General features: G+C 36.4%; 1 long non-coding RNA gene across 1 annotated transcript; it reads right to left on the reverse strand.

Annotated features, from left to right (window-relative positions):
• On the reverse strand, nt 1–27,297 carry LOC103103656 (uncharacterized). The gene is made up of 3 exons (XR_008916698.1): nt 27,157–27,297; nt 1,388–1,545; nt 1–187 (listed from the first exon to the last, which is right to left on the reverse strand). It is a non-coding gene; the product is annotated as an uncharacterized LOC103103656 (long non-coding RNA).
• Between the last annotated feature and the right edge of the window lie 443 nt (nt 27,298–27,740).

Here is a 27,740-nt window from a genome sequence, read left to right on the forward strand (position 1 = left end):
GTCAACAAAATTCATTCAGCATTTATTGTACACTTACTATGTACCAGCACCATGTTAAATATTGGAGGTACACATATAGAGGAAAAAAGATAGATGTTGATTTAAAGGGTCCTACAATTTGAAGATAATAATATTTAAAAGAAAGCTGGAAGTAGAGATGAAGAGAGAGCCCTGGCAATGAGGTCTCCTAAAAAGGGAAAAGAAATCCAAAATTAGTACATCCAGGTAGAAATGAGGAGATACCAGAGAAACTGCCTATTCTGTTCCTTCCCTTTAAACTGACAAGTCATTAGTGCTATCTCACAATCACAAGGGCAGAAGTGATGTGGTATGAGTAATGAAGTGTTTGAATCATGAACGATTATTCACAGACAGTCGTTATGATAATAATAGCAATTATTAATTTTTATATATTTTTACATGCTCAATGTATTTATAATCTTGACTGTACATATTCATCAGAACAACTCTGATAGTTATGCTAGATATTCCAGGTATTTTTTTCTTTGCTTGGAGCAAAAGAAACTTGAGGCACAGAAATCAATTAACAGGTTATTTTAATAGGGAAGAAAGATAGGATTTATTAATTGTCTATTATATGTCCGGCATTGTTATAAGTGCTTTAAAAATATGTCATTTGATTCTCACAACTCTAAGAGGTGAAATAGGTGTTATTATTGTCCCAATTGTATACTCTTTTGAGGCATTTTCCTTCTTCATTGTTTGTTTGGAGGGTGGTTGGCTGACTTTATGTGTTTCTTCCTTCACCATTTTGCCCTGCTCTGCTTCTGCTTCTGTGACCACTGCTATGGATACTGCTACCACTACTTTTGACATTTCTGCTGGTGCTGCTATTACCACCACCACTACCATCAAAGAAGAATAGTTTTAATTCTTAATTTTATATTAGGAAACTGAGATAGATAGATGGTGATATACCCTAGGCCACATAGTGAGTGTCTGAGACTAGATTTTTTAACTAAAATTTTTCTAACTCCATGTTGATCCTTGTATTCACAGTACAACCTCATTTGCCTCTAGTCTATCAGAAATATTATGAAGGTCTGCAGTAGGGTAGTAGCTATATTAGTAGAGTGAGGGAGACAGATGTGACGATTGTTCCAGAGATTGAATTGAAAATGCCTGGAAGCACCATGGTAATTTCAGTAGAAATAATTAAGTTTAGAGTAAGGAAGAGCTTAAAAGAACAATTGTTCATCACTAAATATGTTTTGTTTAATGCCTAAAGGACATTCACTTTCAAATGTCCAGTAGTCAGTTGTTGGTTTGGGATTAAAAATCAGAAGAGACTCTTAATGGATATATAACTCTAGGAGCCATCTCCAATAAACATTTCCAATCAAATAAACATTTATTAAGTACTTACTTATGCTCTCACTTGTGGCTCCCAGTAGCTGCTAGCATGAGGCAGCGGCCATACCCCGGGCAACGGCTTCGACAGGCTGGCTAAACCTTGTGAGGTTAGCCATCGGGTCCCCTGGTGAACTAAGGCTTTGCTCACCCAGCATGTGAAGACTGCTTTGGCTGAAGAGACAGAAGAAACCAATAAGAAGGTTCAACGGCTGAGAGGGCGACACAGCAAAACACTGTGGAGTGCTCAGGGTGTGTTGGAGCACAAAAGATCACAAGGCCATCCAATGCAGCTGAGGAAGTCTCCAGGTGTAACAACTTTTTATGCCATTGGACCCAGGCTTCCAACTCCAAGAGAGTGGGACTGTCTCTGTGCATCGACTTTTCCACTTAAATCTCCTTCACACACAAGTGTCTTTGTGCACACTCATCTATCATAGATGAAAGCGCACAAAGACAATCGTCATCCTCGGTTACCGAGAGACTACTACTACTTATGCTAGGCACTATATTAAATCCTGGAGATTTATGTAATAAAAAATAAAGATAGCCTATACCCTCAAGAAGTTTACAATCTTTGGGAGGAAGACTACACATAAAAGGAAACAAGAAAGGATATGGGAGTAAGGGGAGGTGGTTGGAAATCCAGAAGTTATCTTGTTCCATTGATTTAAAACTAGGAAGAACAGCAGATGAAAAGTAAAGTGAGTCTAGTATCTGCCTTCTCCACCATTCTCCAATTGTCAATTGGTCAAGGGATATGAATAGGTGGTATTCAGATGAAGAAATCAAAATTATCAATAATTACATGAAAAAGTGTTCTAAATCCCTCCTGATTAGAGAAATGCAAATAAAAGCAACTCTGAGGTACCACCTCACACCTAGCAGATGGACCAATATGGCATCAAAGGAAAGTGATAAATGTTGGAAGGGAAGTGGCAAAATTGGGATACTAATACACTACTGGTGAAGTTGTGAATTAATGCAACCATTCTGGAGGCAATTTGGAATTATGCCCAAAGGCTTCAAAAGATTGCCTGTCCTTTGATCCAGTCATACAACTGCTGGGTTTGTACCCCAAAGAGACTTGTACAAAAATATTTATAGCCACACTTTTTATAGTGGCAAAAACCTGGAAAATGAGGGGGTGTCTTTTGATTGGGAAATGGATGAACAAATTGTGGTATCTGATGGTGATAAAATAATATTGTGCTTTAAAGAATGTTTAACTGGAGGATTTGCATGTGTACTAGAAAGACCTCCAGGAATTACTTACTGCAGAGCAAAATAAGCAGAACCAGAACATCACAAACAGAAACTGAAACATTGTGGCATAATCAAATATAACAAAATTTTCTATTAGTAGCAATGCAATGATCCAGGACAATTCAGAGGGACTTAAAAGAAAGAACACTATCCACATTGAAAGAAAGTGGGAGTAGAAACACAGAAGGAAAACACATGACCACATGGTTCAATGGATATATGACTGGGCTTCTGGTGTTAAAAGATCATTCTATTGTAAATATTAATAATATGAAAATAGATTTTGAATAATGATACATGTAAAAACCAGCTGAATTGCCTGCCAGCTCTGGAAGAGGAGAGAGAAGAGGGGAAAAGAACATGAGTCATGTAACCATGGAAAAATATTCTAAATAAATAAATTAGAAAAAAGAAGGAAAGAAAGGAAGGAAGGAAGGAAGAAAGGAAGAAAGAAAAAGAAAATTCTTCTAATAAAGAAGTATGCATTCTAGGTATATTGCCACACGTGTAATACCTTATTATAAAACTGATTAGTGCTTGAAGGCAAAAGGATTGCTACAAAGTCTAATTATTATGAAGTAATTTTGATTTTATGTAACTCATTCAAGATTTTTACTTCAGCATTACTGTCCTTAACCCTCAACATATTTTATTGGTATTCCCTGTAGAAGTACAGAAAGATGTCTATAAGTTCCAAAATATGATTCTATTCTTAATATAATGATGCCAGTTAGTCATGACAACTTTCAATGGAAATAGGAAAACTGTAATTCAGGAAGAAAATAATATCAAGGAAAAAAATCAGCCAAGTATAAATATTGCAATAGCAATTTTCTGAATAATGGATTTCATTTAGGGCCATAGCTTTACTGAGAAAGTAGCAATATGGAAGAATATGTCAGTTAAATATTACACATGTATGTATTTATATGTTACAGGTAAAGTCCAACATATCCACCAAAGTCCTACTTTAATATCTTGACATGATTTGTAGGTAACTGAACAGTTGAAAACAGGTCTGTGAAGTCAATCAGGTGGAAGAAAGTAGGTATTTGAAGATTTTCACAAATAATCCAATATTAAACAAATTCCAAGACCCTTCCTAGCTCAATTTGGAAAGGTTTATTTTTACATTTCAACAAAGCATTTTTCTAGCCAAATGAGCATAAGGCAGTGGAAAGAACTTTAAATTTAGAGTCAGAGAACCTAAATTTGATTCCTAGTTCAGATGCTATTATTTCTGTGACTTTTGTTTTATTGAAGCTCTCTCAAGCTCATTTTTGCCATACCTAAAATGATGAGTTTTGAATATAAGAATAATTAGCTTCCTCCTAGTTCAAAGGGCAGCTAAAATTTACAGTAGATAGAATATCATGACTAGAGTCAGGAAGGCCTGAGTTTAAATCTGGTCTCAGATACATGATAGCTGTGTGACCTTGGGGAAGTTACTTAATCCTGTTTGCCTTGGTTCCTTTTCTATATAATTAACCTGGAGAGGAAATGGCAAACTGCTCTAGTGTTTTTGCCAGGAAAAACCAAAATGGACTCACAAATAGTAGGACACAACTGAAAAGATTGAACAATAATGGCAAAAGTTCTAGTTCTAAGTTTAAAATATCATGACCCATGAAATGAACAAAAATACAAAAATCATACTCTCTCCTCACATTTCCCCTTTTTATTCTAGCTTCTATCTTGCCTATTGGCATTCTTACTTTGTGATTTATTTTATCACCTGACTGATATTTTGACCTACCACTATATGAAATGAATCATGCCTCTATTGATATTTTTACTGCTAATTAAACCTGAAAATACAAATTTGCAGCTAAATAAAAGTGGGATAACTCACTAGTTAACCTTGGAAAGGCTAATAAATGAGTTGACAGAGATGGTTTTATCATGTATCAGAAAGGGACAAGAAATGACATACCCTGAAGAGACATATTGGATTATTATTCTGATTCTGATGCTTACCATGCAAGTAGCCTTGCAGAAATTATGTGAACCTCAGTTTCCTCATGTACGAGATATGAATTATATTTACTCTACCTCCCACAGATACTGAAAAGATTCTAAAAATCTTAAAATTTTATAGCATTATAAGTTATTGTTCTGTGGCTAATGATGTAAGTGGTTATCTCCCCAATAGATTTTCATTTTATTGCTATTTAATCGTCTGAATTAACAGCATTAGGAACAATCCTCTTTCTCTTATCAGGTTTTTTTCTGGAAGGCTACTGATTGCTGCAAAGATCTCATTGAGATTCTAGGCAACACCCTCTGGTGTCATTTTGTTCCTTGCCACCAATCCTGTAGTTCAATATATACTTTCATTTTGCAGAATAAGCATGAATGCAAACAATACCAGGCTACTGATGCATGGTCTAAGTAAAAAATTAGGATAACCTTTCTCCATTAATAGGCAAGATTGCCTATTGCCATTTCTGTTAGCTGTTGTCTTGAGTAAACCTTTTGAGTGTCAGCAGAGATATTTCTCTCTTAAAAACCAAAACAGTACTGCCTGAACCTTAAATTGTTTGATCAGAAAAAAAAAACCATTAAAGAAGTAGTTCCAGGGAGCTATGAAAAGCTTCTAAATTGTCAATGTTTATCAGGTGGGAAATATCTTAAGAAAAGCTCTTTGAAGTAACTGAGAATGTGATGGATCAGAGATAGGTAAAATGATACTCAGATGTTTTTAATAGGAGGATCACTCCATGCATGGCATTTGGGACCTAACTAAAATGGTATTCCTTTGCTAGAATTTTTCTCTCCCTATGTACACAGCACTACAAATAAGAAAATGCAAACATTTACAAACCAAAGTTCAGCGTAGACTCCAAAACCACAGTCAACTGATGTCCAGTTCTATATTGTTCTATCATGGCAGCTTACATTCTGAACTTTTATTTACTATTTGGATACACCTTGGCCTTCTCTTATATATGACTTAAAGTATAATATTATGTATAGATAGGCCCAGACATATTGATCTCAGTTTTCATCACACATTTAATCATTTTTCATCTTGTACTATTTTCTAATTTTTTACCTTGTATTCATTTTCCCTTGAAAATTAGATTGAAAAGTCAAATACCTTTTTTATACTGTCCTTGCTCAGTTCCTTTCAACCTTCAGAGCATCTAGAAGTTAGATATTAAATGAAAAATGCTAATTAATCAGTAATGTGGTAAAGTAGTACTCAGATATTTTCAACAGGAGGATAATTCCATGAGTGGCATTTTAGATGTAATTAGAATGGCATTCCCTTGCCAGAACTTTCCTCTCTCCTATTTACCCATCATCACCAGAGCTACCAACTGGAATGCTTAGCTCTTAGCCTACAATGTTATAGGAATAACAATAATAATCAGCTTATTTTTGTTGTAGCTAGAATTTATATCATATTTTAATGTTTTCAAAGTACTTTACAGTTATGTCACTCAATCTTCACAATGACACTGAAAGAGAAATTCTAATTATGATGCCCTTTACAAATGAAGAAATTATAGCAGGCAGAGATTGAGAGATTGTGACTTACCCAGAGTCACATACATTCTCTGAACTAAGGTCTTCTTGATTCTAGGACTAGCACAATATTCACTGAACTTACTACTCAACAACCATATAGAGCAATGACTTCTTTTTTCTGTTTATTATTTTCCAGGAATATTTCTCAAAGATAAACATTTTTATAGAATTCCAGTGCTGAGAAGAAAATGAAAATTTTAATAAAAACTTCTTATTTTAAAGACAAATATTTTGAATAAAGGGAGGTTAAATTACTTGCCCAAGATAAGTCAGAAGCCACGAGAAGAAGCAGAGCATGGCCTAAAATTCAAATTTTTCAGCTGAAGTCCCTAACTCTTTCCATGATACCATGCCTTGAGAATACTAATATCAACACCTATAATTTATCCTATACTCTCACCAGAAATCAAGAAAAAAGAGGCAATTTCTCAATAGGTCATATTTATTATCAATAATTATTATTTCCATTAACTGAAATTATTGTTTGTCACTTTCACACATTAGTTGTCATTATATGCTTTTGGGGAAAACAATTCTAATCTCTCTTTTCCATGTCAACATTTTAAATATGCATCCTTCTTTTGACCTCCAAAGTGATTTTCCTAAAGTGTATGTCTAACCATGTTACTCCTCTAGCCAATAAACTCCATTGGCTCCCCATCTCCTCAAGGATGAAACATGAAATCCTCTTTTTTGGCTTTCAAAGACTTTTGTAACCTACTTCCCCCCAAACTTTCCAGGCATCTTACACTTTTTCCTCTGGCATGTACTTTTCAATCCAATAACACTGGTCCCTTGGCTCTTCCATGACAAGAGCTCTGGACAATTTCTCTGGCTATTCCTATTCCTAGAAGGTTCTCCCTCCTCATCTCCATCTTTTGGCTTCTTTTAAGTCTCAACTAAAACCTTACCTTCTGCAAGAAGCCTTACCCAAACCTTCTTAATTCTAGTGTTTTCCCTTTGTTAATTATTTCCTGTTTTTCCAATATGTATGTTGTACATATTTGTTTGCTCGTTGCCTCTCCAATTGGATTGTGAGTTCCTTGATAGCAAGGACTCATGACTCTTATTATTGTTGTATTCCCAATGTTTAGCACAGTGTCTGTGGTACATAATGCTCACCAAATAAATACTTATTGATTTATTGATAATTATCACTCTGCCCTCATAGTAATTTCTTCTCTAGACTAAAGATGCCCACTTGCTTAAGCCAATTGTTTTATTTCATGATTTTTGGTTTTATCAGACTACTGATTACTATTACTGTGCACTCCAGCTTCTCAATGCCTTTTTTAAATGTAGTTGTCTCAGCTAAATATTATATTGCTCATGTGGTCTGACCAGAGGAGGAGAGAGTAAAGCTATCACTTCCCTTGTCCTATACACTATAATTTAGCAAAGCAACCCACAATTGCATTCTTATAAATTTCTTAGTGATATTTCCATAATGTGGCTAATTTTATGATTTTGGCAATCAAAGGAATATCTTGTATATTATAGTGAAATTCTCATGAGAAAGTTGAGTTGACTGCTTTGATTTCAGTGGTAAGATGGAGTGTCTGCTCTCCAAAAATACCCCCTCATGTCCTGTAAAGGGATCTGAGATTCTGCAAGTAAAAGTATCCCTTTGAGTGCTGAAGAGTTTCCTCAAGGTAAGTACTGTAGAGAGCTATAAAACCTTAACCATTAAGAGCAAATAGCTTATTAGGGGCTAGATGGCAGTCCACTTGTGAAGAAGATCTTGCAGTAATGTGGTATATGATAGGCACTTAGGGATGCAACAGTTATATATGGGATGAGAACTGTTCTGTAAAAAAAAGGTGGGAGGACAACAAAGATAAAATTTATGTGCATCATGACCTTACTACTTAGCATTCTTGAAAAGAAATACTATTTAAGAACAGTGGTTTCCAAAGTTTGAGGACCATTAAACAGATTTAAAAAATTATAAAATATTACTTGTGCCATAATTATGCCATCCTCTTTAATTTCAATTTTATAACTAATTTATAGGAACTGCATAACAATGTTCACAATATGAATTGTGCAATTTATAAATAATTGTACATATAGGGCAGTTGTCAGTTTTTTCAATTGATTGGAGCATTAGATGAAAAGGTTTTGCAATGAGTATTCTAGTCTTTTGAGTCTAAACTATGCCTATAAAGATTCAGTATGCTATAGAATATTTCTGAATGTTTGTCCTTTCTTACATGTCCACCAAAGATGCTTTAAATATGTTGATAAATTTTTCATATAATAATTATTCTAGATTTGGAAAAGTAAGCATATGGGTCAGTAGTTATTGATTTTCTTTCAATAAACTTTTTTATTCTTGAATATTTGTTTATTTGCTCTTGTTATCCACCTCTATTTTTGATGAATTGAAAATATTACTGAAATAAACTTATTTCCAAGATCAATATTTCCTGTATATACTTGGGGAGCAGATGTTCTTTCTGACAATTTTTTTCTTCATACTCATCTCTATTTCTTCATATTGGAGACAAGAGGTAAAAGTCCAAATATGTGAATTTCATTACTGATGATAAAAAATGTCATTAAAACTCAAGGATCTGTTTCAATTTTTCATTTGACAGTTGTACTTTCAATTTCATTCTTAATTGCTCTGAGAATGACTTGTTTCATTGGATCTCTCACAAAAATTTTTAAGTTTACTTTTTCAAATTATTTGGTATTTTACGGGGCCATAGTTGTCATAATCTTTGAACATATTCTCCTCTGCAAAATTTCACAAATAATTTTTTATTCTAAACTGCTGCTGCCTTTGGCTGCTTTGTCTTATCACTTGGCAAGGATGTAGAGTGTTTTCTGACTAAGTCAATTTCCAGGCTCTTTGTGCCCCTATATTGTGACAAGTTACATATTTAAGTCATTAGAATTTAAAGCTAAGACTTTTGTAAAATCATTTATGGGCACTTGTACATATGTGGATATACATCTTCAGGTACGTGTGGCTGAGTCATATTTGGGGTTTTCTTAGCAAAGATACTGGAATGAATTACTACTTCCTTTTGTCACTTATTTTACATAAAAGGAAATTGAATCAAACTGAATTAAGTGACTTTCCCAGGGTCACACAGCTAGAAAATTTCTTAGGCTGGATTTGAATTCAGATCTTCCCTGACTCCATGCCCTGCTCTATCAACTGTGCCCATATAGGTGTGTGCATAAAAGCATATATGCACACATAGTTATAGACATGCATGCCTATACACATGTGCAAGCATATATACATAATGCAGTAAAATATATCTGCATTTGTGTATATGTACATATATTCACACATATATATAATGTGTTGTAAATATATATATATATACTAACATGCATTCATGTGCACACATGCATGTATATATGGGTGCAGTTGCATGGACATTTACATATAGAGATAAAAATGTGATTACGTGTGAATACACACATATACAAATATAGATATGTACACATGCATATGTCCATATGCATATGCAGTATATACTACATACATGTGTACACACATATTTTAATTTCCTGATGACACAGTTAAACTTGGCATTTTGTATGAGTTCAGAGTTAGACTCGCAGTCTCCCTCTCTATCTTAGCTTCTGTCCTCATATTAGGGTTCTTCAACATATATGTTGACGTTCTTTCCAATGACTTAACTTCCCAATTCCTTAATCTAATCAATTCCACTTACCTTGTCCTTCACTTTCCCTCAGCTAAACATTTGTTCTCACTCTTGCACACATAATTTTTATTTCCATGATCAAGAACTCTGAAATTCCTTTTTCTAAACATAACTTGCTATCATTCACTTTCTCCCTCTTCCTTAGGCCTCCTAAAACTTTTTTTTCCCCTCATGCTGGCTGTGACTTAAAGTGCTTTCCACCAAGTTCTTTGGTAGTCCATCACCCATTCTCTGACTGGAAACTCTCCTCTCTCCTCAGTGCCATTCCTTCAGAGAATAAAGTTCAATCCTGCATGAATCTCTATTCATTAACTCCTTGCGCTCTTGTTCTATAGCTGCTCCTGCCTTGATATTCTGATCAAAGTAAGTGACCCAGCGAAGCCTGGACACATTACAAATATATATTAACTATTTTCACCTAGGCATTTATTGTAGCAATCCAACAATTGACTGCTGCTGAAGTGGTTTTCTATTGCCCTTACCAGGATGTTTGTTCCAAACCTTCATTTTCATTTCATGCCTCTCACAAAAGAGTCCAAAGAACCTTTCATTTGAAGACCTTGGGTAATAAATAATTCATTGAGAAAAATGAGGCAAATAACTGTAATATCTCCATTCTTTCCTCCTCTTCATGACATGTTGAGATCATTCCTCACTATTTCCTCCTTTAAATGTGTCTGATGAAGAGATGGCCATTCTCTTTCCCAATGCCAACACTACTATATATAATCTTGGTACCATACCCTCATATAGTCTTAAGCAGATCCTAACTAAATCTCTAATTTTTAACCTCTCTTCACTTGTTATTCATGATTTTGTCCCATATTACTCTTCCCTTTCTCTGCCAAATTATTTTTAAAAAGCCATCTGTAGTGAAGGTCTGTACTTTGAAGAGAAAAAATAAAACCTTTGCATTCTGGCTTCTGAACTCATCACTTACATGAGACAAACTTTTCAACAGTTGCTAATGATATCCTAATTTACAAATATAATTTCTCTTCTCAATTCTCACCTTGAATAAACTTTCTGAAACATTTGACACTAGAGGTGACCTTGATACTCTTAAATTTTCTCAGCACTGTTCCCTCCTGGTTCTCCTCCTAAATATTTGACTATTCCTTTGCATTTGCTTTTCAGGATCATTATTCCCATAATACCTACTTTGTGTACAACAAGACTGTTTTGGGCTTTCTTTTTTTTTCTCTCAACATTCTCTCACTATCTAATCTAATAATTTTCCATAATGTTAATTACTATTTATATGAATAAAGGAATTTAAAAACCTTCTTGAAAACATAGTTGAACTTTATGTAAAGCACTGTGCTAAGCAATGGTGACACTATCATAAAAGTAAGAATTCCTGTTCTTCAGAAAGTCTCATTCTAATGGACAATATAATGCATATAGAAAAGCTTGGCTGCAAATTAAATGGGAATTAGTAGTAGTTAGAGTAAGTACCTCAAGATTCTTAAAAGGCACTTTTGTCTTCTTAGTACATTTTAATATCATTCCCATTGAAAAAAATCATATTTAGATGTCTAACCATTTGATAGTCCTTAGGATTTAAGTGGCAAGAATTTTTTATGTGTTTTGAATAGCTGTGACTACAGTTCCCACGTAAGATGTTACCAGAACATATTTTGATTAGGATACTTCCCAAAATGATGATTGCAATGGTTGAACCAGTAGCAGGACAGGATGTTTTGGATTTACCTATTGAATAGTAGTAGATATTTAGTCTTGGTATTGATTATGGTGAGGAAGATGGGTCAGTGGTAAGGATATGGGCACTAATAGGGCAGTGATGGTGAACCTATGGCATGGGTGCCAAAGATGGCATACAAAGCTCTCTCTGTGGGAACGTGGCTTCTTACCTTCCTTCTCACCCTCTAGATTTCATTACTAGCAAGGTAAAGGGATTTGGGTGGAGCTGCTCCCCTCCCTCTCCCCACAGTGCCTGATAACTTTTTTTCACAATTCCCACCCCTCTGCCCAGCAATCCAATGGGAAAACACAAGGGATAGATTGAGCTGCTCACAGGCAGCAGAGCTTGAGGGGAGCAAAGCACTTGGGTCATTCCCCTCCCCATCTCTTTACTTTCTGAGGACATTTCTCATTTCACCCCCCCCCCCCACAGCAGCCCAAATGGAAGCATTTTCTCTCTCCCTGTCTGAGGTAAGGTGTGGGACAGAGTGAGCCCAGCATTCAGTGGGATAGAGGGGCACAGCATGTGGTCTCTATAGGTGGTGGGTATGGCACTTGGTTTGGAGGGTTGAGTGGGAGTGGGACCCAGCACTGTCTTTCTAAAAGGTTTGTCATCACTGGTATAATAGAAATAGAGATAACAACATCTCCCTTTGGATGATTTCAAAACCTGGATAAACAGTCTTAGTCTCTATCGAGCTATAGTCTCACATCAAAAATTGCCTATTAGAATTTCAAAGCAGATATCTGATAGGAATCTCAATGTTTATTATATTAAAAATCCATTCCTATTCTTCTAAATGTCCACATCCTTTTAAATACCCTATGATGGCAATCTCAATATCATTTTCAGTTATTTATATTCTCTCTCTGTCCCTGTCTCTTCTTTCTCTTCTCTTTCCACACACACATATTTATATGTATATATGTTCACCTTTATGCACACATACATGTAATATGTAGTCAGTCTCAAAATATTTACAGATCTATATATGAAACAACTTTCACATATTTCTCCACTTCTCAATTTCATCAGTATTAGATTATTATTGTCTGACCTTAGTGAGTTTACATTTTTATGTGCTATGCTGAGACAGCTTTTGCATATCAAAATATATATCTATAAAGATGTATATGTAAATATAGAAAATAATATTAAATACATTAAAATGAATATGATACCATTATGGATATTATAAAGCAGTAACTAAAAGGATTATTAAGGACTATATATAAATGGTGAAGCATATTGAATAACAGTGATTGACACATAATAGCTAGTAAAAATGCTCATTGATTGCTTTTTTCAATTTTTTCTTGTGTGTTTGTATGTATATGTGTGTGTGTTTGCTAACATCATTTAAATAGATACAAGTGGTTTCTTCAAGTGCATAGTATATAATTTCCATCATTTTTATTTTATCTTCCACTTTTTAAATTAATATCTTCCTTCTCATGTTAGTGGTCTATGTACACAGATGAATGTGAAATGACTCCCATGTTAGTAATTAGATATTTCCACCTGTTTAAATGTTAGTCAATTTACTTTAGTTATGTTATTTAATTCTTATCATTTCAAGTCTTATTTTTCTGAAAGTATTCATGATATGAAAGCATGAGGCTCCTGCAATTGTTTGTCTTTGATTCTTTTTAATTATTACTCCTTAGACATATCTACTAACATATTTTTTTGTAATTCTATTTTTACAAAGTTCCTGAGTATCATTGATTTTTATTGTTTAATTTAAAGAACTTTATTGGCATCTTCATAGAAATTCTCTTCTACATTCTGTATCAATTGTTACTCCTTAAACTAAATTGTTCTCATAGTGATATTTCTGCATTGAGCATTGCAGTATGAAACAACTAAGTGTCTCATAAAATAGTTTTTTGGCTGTAGACACAATAAAACAAACTTTGTCAACTCTTATTTTCCTCCCAAGAAGAACCTGTCAAGATCTATTCTCCTTCCATTTATGAACTTCCTTTTGTCTACTGGTTTTATTTCTAGTAAGAATGTCAAGATTGATGTGATGTAATTTCTCCAGTGATATGTGCATTTATTTGTTATTTGACAAGAATCTCACTTGTAGGGTACTAATAGCTAAGTTAATGTTGATAGATTCTCTAAAAGCTGTTTTTACCACACAGCATTGCAAAAGCATTAACAGTCTACAGAAAAATGAGGGCCAGTTTGCATTGTTTCTGTTTCTTGGATTTGAGTTACTAAAAATCCAAAATTAAGAAGCTATTTTGTTAGTAATTAGCATTTTTATAGTTAGGTGAGTTGATTTTTTTGTAAGTAAGTATAGTGAATTACAGACCATATTTAATGCTTTTCTAGAATGATGGAGACTGCTTGAACTTGGGTTCTACTGTCATACTGTCACCAAGAATAAGATATGGTCTCATAGACTCTTTGGTCTTATACATACATACATACAAACACACACACACATACACACACTGGTCAATCTTTTAGTAGTTGTCACTATAGCAGAAACCAAATGCTATTACAGTGATTTGGGATAAACTGAAACATTAGTTTCCATGAGCTAAAACTTTAGACTTTTTCTGGTATATCTATCCCTGGTTCTATCAAACCCAGGATCTTTCTCCTTGTGTGTTATAGTTTTAGTGAAATAGAGGTTTTCTCAGAGACAAAAGCCATAATGGAAAATGAACTTTTGTTCAAAAGAATGTTGGTCAACTACTCTCATTGTGATTGATAAATTCTTGCTGTAATGCTATAATAATTTAAAATTCACAACCTGATCACCTATGATTTGTTATTATTGGTATAAAATAATAACACCAACAAGTCATGACTACAATCATTTATTAAGTATTTACTATATGTTAGTTATTGTACTAAGCACAGAAAATACAAATATAAGCCAAAAGAAATATAGTTCCTAACATTGAGAAATTACCCTAAAAGAAAACTGAATGGTTTGGGGGAGAAATCTTGAGAGTCAAAATAGGTCTAAGAGAAGGATTAAGGGGTGAAACTGGTTGGCCTGGACCTTTCTTAAAATGGAGGGGTAAAAAGAATTGAGATTTTAGAGTATAAAGCTTCAGGGTAAAAGGATCTTCAAGGATGTAAAGGCTGCTGAAACAAGCTAAAGAAAATTCAGAGACATATTGAAGAAATTTGAATCAGGATTGAATCCTGAAGAGGAATAAGGAAGTGAACTTGGATGGCATATGTGTATTCCTTAAAAGGAGGAAGTAGAGGCAGAGCCAAGATGGCAGCATAAAGGCAGTGAAAGTTCAGACCTCTGAAAACCCTTCCTCACCAATTAAAAACCAAATGATCCTAGAGGACTGAAAACCAAATTTAACAATAGGACAGAGCTAAGGAACGCTCCTGCTGGACTCAACTTAAAAGCTATGCCTCCCATAATGATGAATTCGAGAACAATTGGGTTTAAGGGGAAGGAAGAAGGAAGGTCCCAGGACCCATTCCCTACCTACAGTACTGAACCTCCAGCAGTGCCTGGAATCTCTGGGCAGACAAGGGCACCAGTCTAGAGGGGATACCTTGTGGGCAAAGCTGTGCCAGGATCAAGCTTTTGAACATGGGCTGCTGGGAGGCAGCTGGAGGAGGACCTCAAAGAGGGCAGCCAAATTGCAGATGAGACACTCCATATTGTCCCTCCAGCTTCCCCGAGGTTTCGGCCTCAGGGCACATCAAGCTCCAATATCAACTCAACTGGTCTTAATCTTATCAAGCCCTCAGAGGGCAGAGAAGCTCAAGCTCCAACACCCCTCCACCATAGACTGCTCTGAGAGCCTTGCTAAGCTCCAAGGGTGAAGGCTGACAGAAAAACCCAAACCCACATAACCAGCACATAATGAGAGGAGCAAGACTACAGGGGGAAAAAAGGGGGGACAAATATGAGCAAACAAGAGAAAAAGAAAAACAAGAAATTACAATCGACAGCTTCTATCCTGGCAATGAACAAAGAGCAAATGTAAAGGAAGAGGAGTAAAAATACAGAAACTCCAGTGATTAGGACACAGGCTTTAGAAGAACTCAAAATATAATTCAAAACATAATTAAGAGAGGCTGAAGACAACTGGGAAAATAAACTGCTACAAAATTCTAAAACAAGAGGGAAAAGAAGAGATTGAAAGAATCCACAGATCACCTCCTGTACTTAATCCCCAACTGACAACACCCAGGAATGTTATAGCCAAATTTAATAACTATCAGACCAAGGGGAAAAATATTACAAGCTGCTAAGAAGTCATTCAGATACCATGGAATTACAGACACGATCTGACTTCTTCTATACCGAAGGACCAAAAGGCATGGAATATGATATCCCAGAAAGCAAGGGAAATAGGTCTACAACCAAGAATCAACTACCCAGCAAAACTGATTATATTCTTACAGGGGAAATATGGTAATTTAATAAAATAGAAGAATTCCAAGCATTTGTAAAGAAAAGACTAGACCTGAACAGAAAGTTTGATGCCCAAACACAGAACTCAAGAGAATCTTCAAAAGGTAATTAACAAAGGGGGGGGGGGAAGAAAAACAAAAGAAAACAAAAGAAACAATGTTTTTAAGGGACCCAATAAGTTAAAATGATATGTATCCCTGTAAGAAAAGAGGATATTGGTAACTCTTAAAAACTGTTACTATCAGGGGCAGCTGGGTAGCTCAGTGGATTGAGAGTCAGTCCTAGAGATGGGAAGTCCTAGGTTCAAATCTGACCTCAGACACTTCCCAGTTGTGTGACCCTGGGCAAGTCACTTGACCCCCATTGCCTAGCCCTTACTACTCTTCTGCTTTGGAGCCAATACACAGTATTGACTCCAAGATGGAAGGTAAGAGTTTTAAAAAAATTGTTATTATCACCTCTGTAGCTAGAAGAATTATACTTAGAGGGAACAGTGACAAACTGTATGGGATGAAATGCCAAGACATTTATATGCATATAGATATATGTATGCATGAATATATATATGTATATATATATGCACATATATACATATAAACAACCAGAGTTTTAAAAAACAGGTTAATACTAAGAGAAATGGGAAAAGAAACAAAATGGGGTTAATTTATATGTCACAAAGAAGCACATTGCAGGAGGTGAGAAAATCAATAAACTGGAAGGGTAAAGAGGTTGGAAATAGGAAATACTCAATTCTTACATGCATTGAAATTGATGCAAAGAGGGAAGAACAATTAAATACATTGGGGCAGAGAACTGATTTGCACAATGTATGGAAGTAGAAGGGCAACAAACAGACTGGTGTGGAGGGAAGCAATATAAGAGAGGGTGAGAGTGTGGGGTAGTTTAAAAAGACTGTAAAGAAAATGAGAGGGGAATAATAAGAGAGGGGGTAGAAAGGGAATTAAAATAAGGGTGGGAATTAGGGAGATTGATTGAAAACAAAACATTGGTGTAGAAGGAAATAGTGAAAGAAGAAAGGGAAGGACTAGGAGTAAAAATCAAAATGCTGGGAAATACACAGCTGGTGATCATAACTCTGAATATCAATGGAATGAACTCACCCATAAAACACAAGTAAATAGCAGAACGGATTAGAAACCAAAACCCTACCATATGCTGTCTACAAGATACACACATGAGGAAGGTAGACACACATAGGGTAAAAGTAAGTAGATGGAGGCAAATCTATTGGGCATCAACTGAGAAAAAGGAAGGAGTCTCAATCATGATATCTGACAAAGCCAAAGTAAAAATAGATCAAGTCAAAAGAGACAGGGAAGGTAATTAGTGGTAGTCTCTCGGTGACTGAGAATGACAATTGTCTTTGTGCAGTTTCATCTATTGATGTGCCCTCAAGTGGCTTTGAAGTCCAAAGGGTGAGGCGCACAGTTTGTGGCACACGGGGCATGAGACACCCATTGTTACGGTAGGTGCGGTTGTGGCCTGGTGTCGGCGTTCATCCGCAGCGGCAAAACATTGACGTCGCTCATCTTCAAAGGTGGTGGTGGCATGGTTAATGTGGGTTCGCCAGCTGCTTCTGTCAGAGGCAGCGAGTTCTAGTTGCTTTGGTGTCATGCCAGCCCACTTCAAGTTGGACTTTAGCTGATCCTTGAATCTTTTCTTTGGTCGGCCTTGTTTCCTGAGTCCAGCTAACAGTTCGCCATAGAATACCCATCTTGGTATTCGCTGTGGGTCCATGCAGATGACGTGTCCAGACCATCGTAGCTGGGCTTTGAGGACCAGGACTTCGATGCTGGTGGAGTTGGCTCTGTCGAGGACTTCCTGGTTGGTGATTCAGTCCTGCCATCGGATCCTCATGATTGACCGGAGGGAGCATTTGTGGAATTGCTCCAGCTGTTTCATGTGCTTCCGGTACAGTGTCCATGTCTCACAACCATACAGGAGCGAGCTGAGAACCACTGCGTTGTACACTTTGAGCTTCGTCATAGTACTTACACAGCTGTGTTGGAGAACTTTGGAGCACAGTTGCCTGAGTACCTGGCTGGCCTTTTAGATCCTGGCATTGATCTCATGGTCTAGGGACCCATTGTTGGCGATGGTGCTGCCCAGGTACTTGAAAGTGTTGACATTAGAAAGCTGCGTGCTGTCGATTGTAATACACGGCTGGTTAGTTGGCCTCTGGTGCAGGTTGGAACAGCACCTCTGTTTTGCTGAGGCTGATAGTCAGGACAAACAGTTTTGTTGTGGTAGAGAACCTGTCCACAATGGTTTGAAGATGCTTTTCTTGGTGGGCCATGAGAGCACAGTCATCTGGGAAGAGAGCCTCCAGGATGAGTCTCTCTGTTGTCTTTGTTTTTGCAGTCAGGCGGCAAAGGTCAAATAGTAAGCCATCCAGTCGGTATTTGATGTAGATGCCCAGGTCTAGATCCATCACAGCATGTTGTAATACTTGGGTGAAAAATAGGTTGAATAGTACCGGAGCGAGGACACAGCCTTGTTTCACGCCATTGGAGATGTTGAAGCAATCAGAAGTCTCTCCACCAGATAGGACTTCCCCTGTCATGTCGACATGAAAGAGCTGGATCAGTTTGATGAATTTGGCTCGGTAACTGAGCTTGCTGAGGATCACCCACAATGCGTCCCTGTTCACTGTGTCGAGCACTTTTGTCAGGTCTATGAAGACAATGTAGAGACTCAGGTTCTGCTCAAGGCATTTTTCCTGCATTTGCCTCACCGTGAAGACCATGTGGATGGTGCTGCGATCTGGTCGGAAGCCACATTGTGATTCAAGCAGGTTCTGCTCTGAAACAGATGACAGGAGTCTGTTGAGTATAACATGGGCGAGGATCTTTCCAGCAGTGGAGAGTAGTGAGATGCCCCTGTAGTTGTCACAGGCTGCTCGTGAGCCTTTGTTCTTATATAGGGCTACAATAGAGGCATCTCTGAGTTCTGGGGGCATGTCTTCCTCTTCCCATATGCTGGTCAGCACTATTTGGAATGCCTGGAGCACCTTTCCATTTAAGGCCTTGTACACCTCGGTTGGGATCCCGTCTTTACCGGGTGCCTTGCCTGCACTCATTTCTTTAATGGCTTTTTGGACTTCCTCTATTGAAGGAGGGAAGTCAAGTTGTTCAATGGTGCGGTTTTGGGAGATCTGGTCAAGGGCACTTTGGTCAACTGAAGAGGGTGGGTTGAGAAGCTGACTGAAGTGTTCTTTCCACCTGTTGCTGAAGCCTTTTTTATCTTTTATGAGAGAGTCACCGTCAGAGGATAGCAAGGGAGTGGTGGTGGGTTTTAATGGCCCATAGACAGTCTTGAGGGCACTGAAAAATTGTAGTTTTTTGTATCAGCAAAATGCTGGATTTCTTCTGCCTTTTTTTCCCACCATCGGTCTTGCATCTTCCTGATCTCACGCTGCGCCGTGACTTGGAGGGACTTGAATCTGACCTTTTTAGGAGCAGAGTTTGGGTTATTTTGCCACTCCATAAAGGAGTTGTTCTGTTTGCTCCATAGGTCTTCAATAGCAGTGTTGTTCTCTTCGAACCAGTCCTGGTGGTTGCATTGTTTGGGGCCTAGGACTGTATTTGATGTTTCTTTCACTGCGTCTCTGAACTGGTTCCATTTCTCGGTTGAGCTTCCAGTGAGTGGTCCCTTGGCAGACAGCTTGTCGTCCAGGAAGGACTGGAATGTTTGCAAATAAGATGGATCTCTAAGATGACTCATGTTGTAAAATGCATGAACTGTCTGGGCACGTTTTGGATGGTGAGGCGCAATGCTCATTTGAAGAGTTGCTCTAACCAATCGGTGGTCTGTCCAGCATTCAGCTCCTCTCATGGCTCTAGTGATCTTTACATCCTGGATGTCTCACCAGAGTACAATGATGTAGTCAATGAGATGCCACTGTTTTGATCTTGGGTGCATCCATGTTGTTTTATATTTGTTCGCCATTCTGAACACAGTGTTCGTGATGGTGAGTTCGAACTCTGAGAATTTGCTGAGTAACAGTAAGCTGTTGTTGTTCATTTTGCCCACGTCGTGTTTGCCGAGCACTCCTTTCCATCTTTCATGGTCCTGGCCAACACGGGCATTGAAGTCTCCCAGTAGTATGAGCATGTCATTTGTGGGCACTGAGTGCAGGACTTCACTCAGGTCAGAGTAGAACTGCTCAATGGTCTCCTCTGTGCTGGTCAGTGATGGGGCATATGCGCTGATGATTGTGGTATACAGGTCTTTGCTGAGAGGTAAATGGATCTTCATGAGCCTCTCGCTGATGCCCACAGGCAAGTCTGGCAGCTGTTTGAGCAAACTGGTCTTGATGGCCAGGCCAACACCGTGGATTCTGTCTTCATTTGAGGCTCTACCTTTCCAGAAGAAGGTGTATCCAGTGGTGGGTTCGCTGAGTGATCCCTCTTCTGGTCAGCGTGTTTCACTTAAGGCTGAGATGTCGAAGTTATATCGTGCCAGTTCTTTATCAATTAGAGCTGTTCTTCTCTCATGTCTTGGGGTATTCTCTCTGTCAAGTAATGTTCTGATGTTCCATGTTCCTAGTAGGAGTTTCTTTGTGTTTTGTTTTCTTTGGTTTCGACCACTTAAAGGGATGACTCGCCAGCCGCGGTATGCTGACTGGGTTTTTGTAGGGCAGGCAATGTTTGGGACAACTTTTCTAGTCCCCTCCCTTGATTAGGATGAGCAGTGCTGTCCTAGAGAGGGCTGCTCAGTCACCCAGGAGGCTGCCAAACGTCCCTTCTGCCATAAAGGGCCTCCTACGTGCAGGATCATGACTACAACTGCTAGTGGTCACCTCCACCTGTTGCGTCACCACTCCCCCATTGCCGCAGGTCTTGAAGAGAGTGGAAGGTGTTAGGATAGATGAGTGTGCACAAAGACACTTGTGCGTGAAGGAGATTTAAGTGGAAAAGTCGATGCACAGAGATAGTCCCATTTGGAAGCCTGGGTCCAGTGGCACGAAAAATTGTTACGTCTGGAGACTTCCTCAGCTGCATTTGATGGCCGTGTCATCCTTTGTGCTCCAACATGCCCTAAGCACTCCACAGTGCTTTGCTGTATCGCCATCTCAGCCGTTGAACATTCTTATTGGTTTCTTCTGCCTGTTCCTCCGAAGCAGTCTTCACATGCTGGGTGAGCAAAGCCCTGGTTCACCAGGGATCAATGACCCGATGACTACCCTCACAATGTTTAGCCAGCCTGTTGAAGCCATTGCCCGGGGTGTGGCTGCTGATGCATGCTAGCAGCTACTGGGAGCCACAAGTGAGAGAGCTGGGTGTCAGGTGGGGGTCAGAGGCTGGAGAGCTGCATAAGGAGGGCAGGAGAAGCCCTCCATACCAGAGATACTACCCCTCCCTGAGTACCCCATACACCCTGGGAAGGTAATTACATACTGATAAAAAAGGCAGTATAGACAATGAGGAAATATCAGTACTTAACATATATGCACCAAATGGCAGATTTCTAAAGTAGACACTAGTGCAGCTCAAGGATGAAATAGAAAAATATACTAGTGGGAGACCACAACCATCCTATATCTGAACTAGATAAATCAAACCAAAAAATAAATAAGAAAGAGGTAAGAGAAGGAAATGAAATCTTAGAAAAACTAGTTAGTAGATTTGTGGAGAAAAATAAATAGGAACAAAAAGAAATACTTCTTCTTTTCAGCAGCACATGATACGTTCACAAAGATTGACCAGATACTAGGGCATAAAAACATTGCAAACAAGTACAAAAGAGCAGAAATAATAAATGTAACCATCTCAGATTACAATGCAATGAAAATAATGATTATTATGGGTACATGAAGAGGAAAATAAAAAAAATTAATTGGAAATCAAATAATATGAATCTCCAATATCAGTTAAAGAACAAAACAAAGAAATATTCAATAATTTCATTGAAGAAAATGACAATGATGAGACATCCTTTCAAAATCTATATGATGCAGCCAAAGCAGTACTCGAGGAAATTTATATCCTTGAAATAATATAATAAAAAATTAGGGAGGGCACAGGTCAATGAATTGGGCTTGCAAATTAAAAAAAAAAACTAGAAAGTGAACAAATTAAAAATCCTCAGATGGAAACTAAATTAGAAATCCTAAAAATCAAAGGAGAAATTAATAAAATTGAAAGCCAAAGATCTATTGATTTGATAAATAAGACTAGAAGCTGCTACTTTGAAAAAACAAATAAAATGGATAAAATACTGGTCAATCTAATTTTAATAAAGAAAAAAGAAACCAAATAAACAGTATCAAAGATGAAAAGGGAGACCTCCTCTCTAATGAATATGAAAGTAAGACAATAATTACAAACTATTATGCCCAATTATATGGCAATAAATATGGCAATGTAGGTGATGTGGATGAATATTTCCAAAAATATAATTTTCCTAGATTAAAAGAAGAAGAAATTGAATACCTAAATAACCCCATATCAGAAAATGAAATTGAACAAGTCACAAAAATACACCCTAAGGAAAAAAAACCCTAGGAGCAGATGGATTCACAAATGAATGATACCAAGCATTCAAAGAACAACTAATCCCAATATTATACAATCTATTTGACAGAATAAGCAAAGAAGGAGTTCTATTAAATTTATGACACAAATATAGTACTGATTTCAAAGCCAGGCAGGTCAAAAATAGAGAAAGAAAATTACAGACCAATCTCCCTAATGTACATAGTTGCAAAAATCATAAATAGAATACTAGCAAAAAGACTCCAGCAAGTGATCACGGGGGTATTCATTATGACCTGATAGGATTTATACCAGGAATGCAAGCATGGTTCAATATTAGCAAAACCATTCACATAATTGACCATATTATCAAGCAAACTGACAAAAATCACGATTATTTCAATAGATGCAGAAAAAGCCTTTGACAAAATACAACACCCATTCCTATTGAAAACACTAGAAAGTATAGAAATAGAAGGGCCTTTCCTAAAAATAATAAACAATATATATCTAAAATCATCAGCAAACATCATCTGCAATGGGGATAAACTAGAAGCCTTCCCAATAAGATCAGGAGTGAAACAAAGATGCCTATTATCACCTCTGTTATTTAATATTGTACTAGAAACACCAGCAGTAGCAATTAGAGAAGAAAAAGAAATTGAAGGTATTAAAATTGGCAATGAGGAGACCAAACTATGTCTCTTTGAGAATGATATGATGGTCTACTTAAAGAATCTTGGAGAATCAACTAAAAAGCTAGTGGAAATAATCAACAACTTTAGTAAAGTTGCAGGATACAAAATAAACCCACATAAGTCATCAGCATTTCTATATATTTCCAACACATCTCAGCAGCAAGAATTAGAAAGAGCAGCTCCATTTGAAATCACCCTATACAATTTAAAATACTTAGGAATCTATCTGTTGAGACAAACCCAGGAACTATATGAACACAACTACAAAACACTCTCCACACAATTAAAACTATATCTAAATAATTGGAATAACATTGATTGCTCATGGGTAGGACATGCTTACATAATAAAAACTACAAGCATACCCAAATTAATTTACATATTTAGTGCCATACCCATTGAATTACCAAAAAACTTCTTTACTGAATTGGAAAAAAACATAACAAAGTTCATTTGGAAGAACAAAAGATCAAGGATATCCAGGGAAATTATGAAAAAAAAAATGTGAAGGAAGGTGGCCTTGCAGTACCAGATCTCAAACTATACTATAAAGCAGTGGTCATCAAAACAATATGGTACTGGCTAAGAGACAGAAAGGAGGATCAGTGGAATAGATTTGGGTTAAGTGACCTCAGCAAGACTATCTATGATAAGCCCAAGTATCCCAGATTTTGTGACCAAAATCCGCTATTTCATAAAAACTGCTGTGAAAATTGGAAGATAGTATGGGAGAGATTAGGTTTGGATCAACATCTCACACTGTACACCAAGATAAACTCAGAAAGGGTGAATGACCTGAATATAAAGAAGGAAACTATAAGCAAATTAGGCAAACACAGAATAGTATACTTGTCAGATCTTTGGGAAAGTAAAGATTTTAAAAACAAAAATAGAGTTAGAAAAAATCACAAAATGTAAAATAATTTTGATTATATCAAATTAATTTTTTGCATGAATAAAAGCAATGCAGAAAAAATCAGAAGGGATGGTACAAATTGGGAAAAATCTTCATAACAAAAACTTCTGACAAAGGTCTAATTACTCAAATTTATAAAGAGCTAAAATAATTGTACAAAAAATCAAGCCATTCTCTAATTGATATATGGACAAGGGATACGAATAGGCAATTTTCAGATAAAGAAATCAAAACTAGTAATAAGCACATGAAAAAGTGTTCTAAATCTCTTATAATCAGAGAGATGCAAATCAAAACAACTCTGAGGTATCACTCCACACCTAGAAGACTGGCTAACATGACAGCAACAGAAAGTAGTGAGAGCTAGAGGGGATGTGGCAAAGTTGGGACATTAATGCACTGATGATGGAGTTGTAAATTAATCCAACCATTCTGGAGGGCAATTTGGAATTATGCCCAAAGGGTGATAAAACCTTGTCTGCCCTTTGATCCAGCCATAGCACTGCTGTGTTTGTACCCCAAAGAGATAATAAGGAAAAAGACCTGTACAAGAATATTTATAGCTGTGCTCTTTGTGGTGGCAAAAAATTGGAAAAATGAGGGGATGCCCTTCAATTGGGGAATAGCTCAACAAATTGTGGTATATGTTGGTCATGGAATAGTATTGTGCTCAAAGGAATAATAAACTGGATTCCATGGGAACTGGAGCGATCTCCAGGAATTGATTCAGAGTGACAGGAGCAGAACCAGGAGAACATTATACACAGAAACTGATACACTGTGGTATAATCCAATGTAATGGGCTTCTCCATTAGTGGCAATGCAGTGATCCTGAACCACTCATAGGGATCAATGAGAAAAAACACTATCCACATTCAGAGGAAAAATTGTGGGAGCAGAAACACCGAAGAAAAACAACTGCTTGATTACATGGGTCAAGGGGATATGGCTGGGGATGTAGACTCTAAATGAACATCCTAGGGCAAACACCAACAACTTGGAAATAGGTTCTGATGAAGGACACATGTAATACCCAGTGGAATTGTGCATGGACTAGAGTGGTAGGGGGAGGGGAGGGAGGGAAAGAATATGCTTCTTGAAACCAAGGAATAATGTTCTAAATTGACTTAATAAAATAAAAAAATGGATTAAGTATCATAATGGAATAAATTCATTTTAATTTTTATGTTCAATTAAAATTAATCCAATATTATTCATTATTTTTATATGATGACCATTCCAGATTTCTTTCAATGGGTTCTCATTGGTAATGAAGACAGATAAGTAAAATCTGTGCCCAGGTGCTAGATACAAAGCAATATCTTTAAAACACTGAAAAAATTTCTCTGTATCAGCTGTATATGTTCTGAGTATTCTGATATATTCACTATATTACATCAGTAGACCCACAAATATGTATCAAAAAGAAGGAGATGCATTTAATCATCAGTTCTTAAGAACCAAAATTGGTCATTAAATTTATCCAGATGAGCTTATGTTTTTTATTCTTTTCAAGTACATTATGCTTATCACAGTTTGTCTTCTCTCAATTCAGCAAATATCACTTTATATCAATTCATAGACTTCCCCTATTTTTATGAATTGCTGACATTCATTGTTTCTTAGGATGAAATGATATCCTAGTACATTCAAATGCCACAATATGTTTACTTATGAAGCATTTAAATCACATCCATATTATTTTAATTTTTTGCTGCCACAAAATAAAGTGCTGTCACGAATATTTTGGCATATATTAACTTTTCTGTCATTTGCCTTTTTAGGTTTTATGGTTATCATTGGGATCATTGGGTCACTGCTTTTAAATAAATTAATGACTATTTTCTTCTTATTTTCAGTTCTTTTCCAGAATTGTTAGAACAGTTTACAGATGCACACAGAATGAATTCAGGTGCTTTTATTCCTATAGCACTTCTGACATTGCTTACTCTATCTCATTAATGTCAATCTGATGAATCAGTTACCTCTTAAATTATTGTTTTAATTGACAAAAACATAAAAGGAAGATGTATTAAAATATATGAATGGTTTTTAATAACTATATTCCATGTTGCCATGCATTTAGTAAGATTATTTTCTCTCAAATATGTTATAGGGAAGACAAAAATTATCCATCAAAAGTTTTAAAGATTACTCATTACAAATTCTCTCAAGGGAGATGTTACAGACACTTACCACAAGGTGGCTCAATAAGTGAAGAAAATGAGTTAAAGTGAAAGACCTAAAAACTACAGAATTAATACTTCATAGATAAAATATATTCTTTGCATTAGGAAAATGAAAATTCAAAAGGAAAAATACATGTAATGAGGTAGAAAAAAATTCCAAAGTTCATTTTTTAAGTTATCTTATGAGTAAAAAAGGAAAGAATCTTTTTTGGTCTTCTCATCTAAAAATTAGTAAAAAAAAAATAAAATAAATGAAAAGAGCAAATACCAAAATGCAGTATTGCTTTATAGATTCTAATATTTTAACAACTAAAACCCATAGTATATGATCAGTACTTATTCTGAAGTTTTTAATGGGATTAGCTTTCACAATTTTATGATTTTAATAAAAGTAATTAGATAATTTTCTCTAAATCACTATTTCTCAAACATCCTATTTAAAAAAAAAAAAGCTATCCTAACTCTGTAGAAAACTTATAATTGTCATAGCAGAGGATGGTTTCATGCTGTTGTAATGGAACAAAGATTTTAATTGTATCATTTGCACATCATCTTGAGGAGATTTGGCTATGCCTTGAACTACAAGGATTGATTCAGTAAATTGTTATTGAATAACTAACAAAACAAGGATAGTCATTGACCCTAGGAAGCTTAATGACTAATAGGTAAAATAAAATAAAAGAAACAAAATAACTAATATGTCAAGGACCCATAATAATATTAATGTGAGATAATACTAATGATAATAGAAATAATAGTACATCTTACTGGTTCAGACTATAACTCTTCAGCATTTTAGCCAGAGACATCTATTTGCTTGAGGCAGAAATGACTTTTCCCTGGTCATACAGTTAGTGCAATGTAAAGGAAGGATACATACCCAAATCTTGCCATTTCAAAACACTGTTGATTATACCATGATACCTCTCTTTTGTTGTTGGTGGTGGTGATAGTAGTAGTATTAGTAGTAAGATTATTAGTAGTACTACTACAAGCACTGATAGTACTTCTACTTCTACTACTTAGTGCTAAAACTTAGTAGTAGTAGAAGTAGAGGAAGAAGTTAAGATCATTGTGATAGTAACAATAGCTACTTGCCATCACCATCATAGCAACAATTATGAATCACTCAAAGCTGACTTGTCCATATCATGGGGGAGGGGAGGAAAGGGCAGTGGCAAAGATGGGACCTTGGAATACACTGTGACTGCCGTCATATCCACAAAAGTGTGAAAATTGAATTGAAATTATAGGTTCTGGTGATACCACTCATTGGATTAGTACTTCAATCAAAGTGATCGGGGTACTCCTTATAATAAAAGAATTACTTATATTGGCATAGATTATAGGCTGGTCTTATGGAGAACCATTATGATTAGTTTGATATGGGTGAGAGAAATAAATGATACTCTGTAGTTCTGAAATATAAGAAGGAAAGATGCATATTTAGAAATACTAATACTC

This window comes from Monodelphis domestica, chromosome 2, assembly GCF_027887165.1.
Source record: "Monodelphis domestica isolate mMonDom1 chromosome 2, mMonDom1.pri, whole genome shotgun sequence".
In the NCBI taxonomy this organism is placed as follows: Eukaryota; Metazoa; Chordata; class Mammalia; order Didelphimorphia; family Didelphidae; genus Monodelphis; species Monodelphis domestica.